The 8,893-nt window shown below is 45.5% G+C and overlaps 1 non-coding gene across 1 annotated transcript; it reads right to left on the bottom strand.

Annotated features, from left to right (window-relative positions):
- Positions 1–6,505: 6,505 nt before the first annotated feature.
- TRNAT-UGU (transfer RNA threonine (anticodon UGU)) lies at positions 6,506–6,578 on the bottom strand. Its single transcript has one exon. It is a non-coding gene; the product is annotated as a tRNA-Thr (tRNA).
- Positions 6,579–8,893: the final 2,315 nt, after the last annotated feature.

Here is an 8,893-nt window from a genome sequence, read left to right on the forward strand (position 1 = left end):
GCAGTCTTGAACCAGGTCTGAACTGCTCCTTGCCACCACCCCCTGCTTTGGGGAAAGGGCATGGCCTTGCTACCCTGGCTTGCTTCTGATTGGTGAATGGGCTCCACCAATCGAAATTGCAGAATCTTGAGCCCAGGACTCATCCAGAGCTCAAAAGGTAAGTCTGCTACATAATGAAGAAGGGCCAATATGAATTCCAAACGAACTGGCTAACTGGGCTCTGACAAACCTAATGGGGACTGTGCATAGGAAGCAAAAGGTATGTCTATATAAGGGCTGCTGCATGTCATGACAGGAATGCTCCTGAACAAAAACGCAACCCGCCCACTCCCACTGGCATGTGCCAAACCTGGAAGTGTGGTGCCTTCCCCAGCACTTGCTCTCAATACCTCAGTCTCTAGTGTACTTGAAAGAAATGACCTGGAGCCTCCTTGCCAGAACATGCTGCCATCCCAGTGTACCAATACCCAAAGAAAACCAAAAATCTGTTCTGGATGTAGCATAACTGGGCCACCATGTTCTTAGGCTAAAGATTTGTAATAAAATCAGCCTTGCTAATTCTAAAAGTTTGTTCTTTTGCACACCAAAGCGACTGTTTTGCTGGCATGTACAGGTCTGATTCAGACCACAGATCCATTGTGCTTTTATAAGAATAGCCGTTTTTAAAGTTTTACACAGAACATCTATCGCTGCTCTCATGCAGGACACAAAGATACCATAAATTCTATTAGCATCTCAGAAGAACAGATCTGAACAGTCCTGGAAACCTTTATTACAAAGAACAGAAAAATAAAAGAAAAACAAGTTAATTATTCAGAATTACAGAGAAGAGGCATTTATAAGTTTTCCTCATCTCATATTTATCTCCTACAAGTGTTCCTAATAGGACAAGTTGTGCAGAATTTCTCTACACCAGAAACTAAACCTGCTTTAAATTTTTTTTCTTAAATATGTGAAACTTTAAGTTGTAAAGGAAAAATGGAATGAAAACAAAAAAAAAGTTACTTTATACATTACACACTGGACAGTGACTGAAGCTGAAGGTACAGCCTATGCTAGTGGTTTTCTTGCAAATTCAGTAATACTGGTAATTTTTTTTCCCACCCAAATTCCATTCTAAGGGCTATCAGTTTCTTGTTATTACTAGATCACTTGTCCTCCTCCAAGCCCACTTCTGCAAATGCTTCTGATACTTTTAGTTTAATGGAGTCATCTGCTTGTTTTTTCTTTTCAGCATTCCAGAACAAAACAAGTTACAAGTAGTGCCTGCAATGTCCACATTATATATTTTATTCAGCTGCAATACAAAATTCAGACATTACCAGTATTGATGAACTTACAAATGACAAGTTGACAATGTTCCTCTTACCCAATGCATAAAAGTATACAACCAACTCTAAGACAAGTGACGTTCCAATCTATAGTCTTTGAAGTTCTAATGCTCCAATGGCTTAAATGTAAGCTGCATCTAATTATTTATTTAGGTTATAAATACAAGCACTCATCTCACTGTAAATTAAACCTGTAAATTTTGCATTCTTTTCTTGCCAACAGTTCAATAGGAGAATCCAGGGCTGTCTAAATTACAGTCCACTTGTTGCATATTACATCTCTGTAGTCCTCAAGACATTTTGTCAGGCTGAATAAATATTTGCGTGTTAATGCTGACAGTTGCTATTATGCATTTTTATCATTTGTATCTGGGGAAAAAATAATTCGTTGAAGGTTACAGTAGGTTTTGGCATGGATTTGAAGTTTTTTATAGCAATCTCACCTCTTTCCCTCAAGCAATACAGATAGTGCGCAAGGGAAGGATGCCATATATTCAAAAGCCTTATTTCCAGGTGCAAACATGCAGTGTTCTGTGTCTGTATGTGCATACATAAACATCTCTGTCACTAGCTATTCTCATGTATTCTGCATGGGGATTACAATGTATAGCTTCTGTGCCCAAATACTCCTGAGCTTGGTGAGCATAGAGAATAGCTACCTTAAATTTCATAAGAAACTATGGTGCTTTTACAGGAGAAAAGCCCTGACATATATTAATTTAGAGGTCAGTGTCATACATGCAGCATGCTTTAATATTAGCAGAATGCTGTTGCCATGACTTGATTCCACACGCAGTAAACTTTGGCCTTATGTAATCTTAAATGATCTCTTTTCACAATCCCATACTCACTTTATACTCACATAAAAATAAACCTTATAGTTATCTAAAGCATTTTTCCTGACAGAATTTCTTTACTTGCATGATGTACTTTTGGTTATTTGGAGAATTGAGACCTTGAAGATGTCAAAAACCTGACTGGTTTGCTGAGTTAATATATGACATTATTTTTAATGTAAAAATATTTTCCATGTTACAAGTAAAGGTCGCTTTAGTTTGCTGTGGCAAAAAGTCTAAACTGATCTTCCTGGACCTATAAACAGGGGAATATCAACTAGGTTGGAAATGTTACATTGTCTCATATTTGGCACTGGTGTGATCAGTACTGAAATGTTGCACCCAGTTTTGGCATCCACCCTTCAAAAATGGATTTGAAAAATTGGAGAGCATTCAGAGAGTGATTAAAGAATAGCAAACGCATGCTTTATAATGAGTCTTTAAAAACTCGCCGTCTATTTGGTTTAGCAAAGAGAACGGGTGTTTTGATCATAGTCTGTAAGTATCTACATGGAAAATTTACAGTCAATAATACATGCTAATAATAATTTAGTAGTCATAGGGAAAGCAAGAAACAATGGCACATTTTCACAGCAAAGGTAATAAATCTTTGGAAAATCTTACCAAGAGATTCTCTGAATTTTAAAATTTATACTTCTTGGTTTTCTAAAAGGTATGCTCTTGTTCAAATATGGTTATTGAACATAAAACTGTAATTATCATATATACTTGAATCCCAGGCAGTGTTTTTCCCCACTTAACACAGGGGGCAGGAAATACTCCTCATCTTGGATTTGAGTATGAGGTAGTGGGGAGGCAGGCGGATCCTGAGGCTCTGGCTCCAGCCCCAGTCCAGATTTGGGGTTGAAGCTGTAACTGCCACCTGCCTCCTCCCCAACCCTCCTCTGCCTTGGCTCCCCCCGCCACTTATCTTCCAGCTGTGATATGGCTCAAGTCCTGCTCCATCCCAGGGCATTGAGTACATGTTTGCTGTGGCTGTGGCTCAACCTCATAACAGCTGATGTGGCAGAAGCAGCTCTGGCTAAGTCCTGGAGCCCAGGCAAGATATGCCACTGCTGACACAGCCCTCAGGGTGGGCTGGGGCTGGAGTAAACACGTGACCCTGGTGCTCTGATACGTCTAGATAATATGATACAAAATATTAATTGTAATGATATTTGGGTCGGGAGGAAAGAGGGGGATCAGTTAACTCCTAAAAGTAAACAGCCTCTTATCATGTAAACTTTTATATTATTGGGTACAATTTTCTAGCAAAAACACAGAGGGCAGGTGGATTTCCAGCATCAAATCAGAATACCCTGCAGGCATAGCAAAGTATGTCTTTTACAGATTATGAGCCAGTTCTCCAGCCTGACACTAGTAGTTTGAAAACCAAACCACCATTATGTGCATTCATTTCATGTCTGTAGTTGATTTGCATTAATTTTATTGAGTGTCCTCATGACCAATAAATCAATACACTAAAGTCTGATTTGATGACAAGAGAATACTGTATTCCTTTAAACACATTGTTTAAATAAAGACCTGTCTAATTGTAATGAACGCTTTTTGCAGATATGAATGTGAAAATACCCACTAGATTTCTTCTGAAACAGTACTTAGAACTTTACATGACCCCTCGTTGAATTAATATTTTTAATCATGACATCAATGTAAGACTCAAAGCTTAGAGAAGCACTTATCCATAATCCTAAACGGCTAAACCGATCGACCAAAAGAAGCTCCATTCCTATTCACAACAGTATCTTAAAGTATTCATTGAATTTATTTGTTAAAACAATGACAACAATGGTTGTTTAACTGACCAGATCCCATTGCAAGAAATCATTGAAATCCTACTTGTTAGAACAAAAGACACAAAAATACTACTTCACATAACATATAGTCAGCTTGTGGATTTTTTTTTGCTCTGAATCATCGAGTCAAATTATGAATCAAATACTGTAGTTAGATTCAATAACATTATGACTGTTCAAGGGATGTGATCGATATAAAATCACAGCCCTCTCTTGTATGTGTTTTATCTACAATTTTTTACAAACACATTTTAAATGATCATTTTTAGTTTCTTGGTTTATGTTAGACACAATTACATCAGAACTGCATCAGTGTTTAGCAAAGCAATTAGGTAGTTTAGTCTAGTCTACTTCAGTGGAATTTAAGCATGTACTTAAATGCTTTGCTCAGTCAGGGTCTTTGTGCATTTGACAACACTTTGTGTTTAATCAGTCTTACTGACTCCCCCTGTAGTCACTTAGCCCCTGAACATGCAAACAACACTCCTTGGTTAGGTACAGACATTCAAAAAGCCTGAGATGGAATCAGTCTAAGTTATATGGTTTTCTGTGAGCGGCACAGTTTTGATCAGTAGCAAACAGATGACATATTCCTCCTGGGGGTGGGGAGTATCTTAGATCAGGTTCCGCTATTTTTAAATAAGTCTATGTGTGCCAAACCTATTTTCTGCTACAAGTATAAACTGGTTTTGTGTGCTAAACTTCTGTTTAGTTATGGATAAAGACCGGTGTCCAGTCACATACTGGTAAAAGAGTAGTCTGTTCCTGGCCCTTGTGAATATATTTATACATGTGCTTTGGGATCAAGCTCGTAAACATTTCTCCTTCTCGCTTGTATGAGAGAATCAATAAAGAAATTGTTTAAAATTAGGAAAATTGGAAAACCAATGGTAAAACCAAGGACTCAACAGCTGATATTCACCTGAAACTAGTTTCTACACAGTCATAATTTCACCAGATTTAACATTTGTAACGTAACCTTTTGTAATTATTCAAGCAATGGTTTAGTTAAATGTTTCATAAATGTGTCCAACCATTTTTGTATGAAGGCTAATGAAAGGGCAATGATCTACAGGCACTACTTAGCTCACACAGCAGCATAAGGATCCCCTGTGGTGATCCAAAGGACATGGTGGTTACCTATCCATTTCTCCTCTCCATCTTCCTCCTACAATTTGTCTCAGCTAATACTTCTAAACTGTGATGAAGGCACATGTCTCAATCAAAGGACCCCTGCAGATCTGACACGGAAGTTATGCAGTGCTGGAGCAAACAGAGATAGCCTTGCTATATTTAGGAGACAACTAGGACGCAACAGCAAAGAGCCCCCTCTGCTATCATCTCTTTTGAAAGAAATTTTCATGGCCCCACTTGCTGAACCCAAACATAGATTTTGCTGGAATACGTCGGATATATGCTGATGGAACAGTTTTCAAATTTTCCATGATGCTTCCCCTCTGATCCCAATACACACTAAATAAGAGAAGTCCTTCCTTAACATTTATCCTTCTTGCCTATCAATTGCAGCAGTACAGCAAGGCCTTGTTGAACAATGTGAAATCGAAGCTGTACTGTTCCCGATCAGCAGGATCCCCAAATCAGTAGAAACTGTTATGGAGCTCCCAGGACACCACTGCAACCCCTGTGATGGGGAAACTCCTCCTGCCAGAGCACGGCAGAGCATGGGGTTCATTCTGATGTGAGAACTTTTAAATTAAGTAGAAGGGAAGAGTGTTGCCATGTCAGCCACCTAACTATTACACGATTGGGACCGTGCACTCTGTTGAGTGTAACTGGCTGAAACCAAAGGGTCACCTTACAAAACCAGGCAATTCCCAAGGCAATCGGACTGTCTTTAATGAGCCAGTATGTGCCAGTAAGCACAAAACAAACTTCACAGCTCTTAGCAATGTTTGGACCCCCTATTACAAGTTAATTATATTATTAGACTACATTTCTAACTAGTACACTGATCCTGTGGTCATAGCCTGTGCCCAAGAAAGACGCTCAGCTGCTGGAATGGATTTTCTTGCCATCCTATTCATGCAAGTGGGTCATATATTACATGTACGTGTTTTTCTCACTGCTTTCTGTTTGGTTGTGCCCAACAGCTAAAGGTTTTTCTTAGAGGGTTTGGACCTTAAGCTTTTATTCTTCACAGAACAGCCTACAAGTAAAACGAGCCCAATGAATTCTTGCGCCCATCTCTGGCCCCTGAAAAGGAAAAGCTGCCAGTGTCCAAGTGACTGAGAGGCAGGGAACAGGTGCACAGTCGTATCCAGCTGTAATGAACAGCCTTTGTGCCACTTGCCCTTGGCCCAGGACACCTCCCACTGCTGGCTGCCAGGCCGGCATCAGTCCCCTCCTCCTGCTCTGTGAAAAAAAGGGGAAATGAATGTCACCCAGCAAGAGCAAGGCCAGAAATGAACGTGTCTGACAGACACGCAAGAGACGGGGAGCTTCTGGGGCATTTGAGGCCTTTCGGGGGCCCGAAAAGGAGGGGCTGCCAAAAACCAACACGAGGCCCCAGCGAGGATCGAACTCGCGACCCCTGGTTTACAAGACCAGTGCTCTAACCACTGAGCTATGGAGCCACCGCTCGGCTCTTTCCCTCGGCTCCTCTAAGCTGCAGCAGCCGCGGAAACGGTCCTGAGCCGCCTCGCCCGCGCTCCCTGCTCCCCCGGCCGCGGCCCGGCTCCTCCGCGGGCTGTCTCCGCCCCGCGGCCCGCTGCCGGAGAAGGCGCGGGGCGAGTGGAGGCCGCGCGGGGGCCGGCCCCGCCGAGGGCCCGAGCTGTGCCCGTGCCGCGGCACCCGGCGGAGCGGCCCCGCCCCGGGCTCGGGGCTCCTGTCGCCGCCTGCAGAGCTCGGGGCCGGGGGCAGGGCCGCGGCCGCTGCGGTGCCGCCGGCGGGCCACGGGGGGGCGCTGCCGCCTCAGGAGCGGCCCGGGCGGGGCTGGGCGGTGCCCGGGAGCGGCTCGTCCTGCCCCGGCGAGGGCGGATCTGGCCGGCCTGCTGAAGGGCGCCCAGGTGTTGTCATGTGAAGGAAAAGGAAAGAGCCGCCAGCAGAAACGCGTCCCAGCGCCGGCGGGTCGGTCGTGACCGCGCTGGGCCGACACCAGGGCCTTTGGGTGAATGTGCTGCCTTTTATTAGACCGACGACGTAGTCGGGGGAAATGGTCCTTGCAAGTTTTTGAGCACCAAAGCGGTTCTGCAGGCACGGGGGAGTCTGCTGGCAGTTGTGCGCGCTGCTGGGTGCAGCAGAAGCCAAAAAGCAAAATGCAGGTGTGTGAAAACCCAAACGCAGGAGGGGAGACATGGGAGAGGGGAGACAGGCAGGTGGGCAACAGTGGCCTGGAGGCGGAAGGCAGACCGGTTACCTGGGTTTATCGGACGGCAGGCAGGTTATATATAACGTGCCACAAATCCACTGTGTTTATTTAATCCATGATTTTTTTGTACACAGTACTTTACAAAGTGAACTTCGTAGGCTCAGCGATGAAAGGTGTTTTGTAAATTCCCTTTGAAGACTAGAACTGAGAGCTCAGGGAGAGAGGGGTTGCCTTGTGAGAAGTGGGCACCCACAGGCAATTGGGTACTTTTGTCTTTGATAGGTTTTCAGTGCACATTCATTCTGGTTTGGATTTGGTGTTGTTGTAAAACAGGTGGGCAAAATATGGCCCGTGGGTCAGAGGGGCTTTCTCCGGCCTGCAGCAGGTCCTTTGGTCCTGCGTGGCCTAAGCACCACCCGGCCATGGCACATCCTGCTGCTCCCTGGACACGCAGCAGGGCTGGGGCAGCTCTGCAGCTGGACTGTCTTTCTAGGCAGCCCAGGCAGTAGCAGGTCCTGGCTGCTGCTGCCCTGGCCCTAGCCCCATGGTACCAGTGGGGACCTACACACACAGCCCCAAACTGGCACACCCCACACCTGCTCCAGACTTACCCATCCAGGCTCAGCAGCTGCAGCAGCACCCCCCTTGCCACTGCCAAGCAATTCTTGTTGCAGCCAGCCAGAGTCTGTGCCATACTGGGCTGCCCAGCACGGTAGCAGTGGCAGTGACAGTGCAGAGCAGCCACAGGGCAGCCCGGTGCAGCATGAGCTGTGTGGCTGCACCAAGAATTGGCTGGCAGTGGCAAGGGCCACTCTTCCCCTGTACCAAGCAACAGTTTCTATCCAACTGCCACCACTGCTACTGAGCCAGGACAGATGAGTCTCGAGCGGGCGAGTCTGGAGCAGATGCGGGGCATCCCAGGTCAGGGATGCATGCGCTGGTCCCTACCAGTATCGTGGGGCTGGGGCCAGTGGCAGTGGTGGCTGGAAGGAGCTACCCCAGCTCTGCTACATGCCCAGGATGTCTATGGAGCAGGCTGAGGCCGTGCATGGTTGGCGGTGATAGGGAGGCGCCGCAGGGTGTGAAGGCTCCGGGTTGTTGCAGGGCAGGGATTGACCAGCTCAGGGGGTTGCATATGGAGGCTTCCTTGCACACTGCACCATACCTTCAAACACTCCCCCCACAACCACATCCTCTCCTCCACACACATAATCACACCCCCACAAACACTGCACCCACCCACACCCTTCCTCACACACCCCCACAAACCCCCTACCTCTCCACAATCATGCACCCCTGGGGGGAGCCCTGCTCACTGCTACATATACCCACCACAGACACACACACAGACACCCCGCCACTCTCCTTCTCCACACACCCATCCCCCACAAATCCCCCATACCCACCCATGTACATACACATCTACACACCCACAGCCCCCCACAAACCACATACCTACCCACCCACACCCCTGCAATATACAAGAGTAACACTTCATTTTGAGCTATTATGGCATCACCTCTATATACACAACACAAACGATAAAGGTATTTGAAAAAATAAAATTAAAATATGTTATTG

Source organism: Crocodylus siamensis, chromosome 2, assembly GCF_052110815.1.
Source record: "Crocodylus siamensis isolate JL-2025a chromosome 2, ASM5211081v1, whole genome shotgun sequence".
Taxonomy (NCBI): Eukaryota; Metazoa; Chordata; order Crocodylia; family Crocodylidae; genus Crocodylus; species Crocodylus siamensis.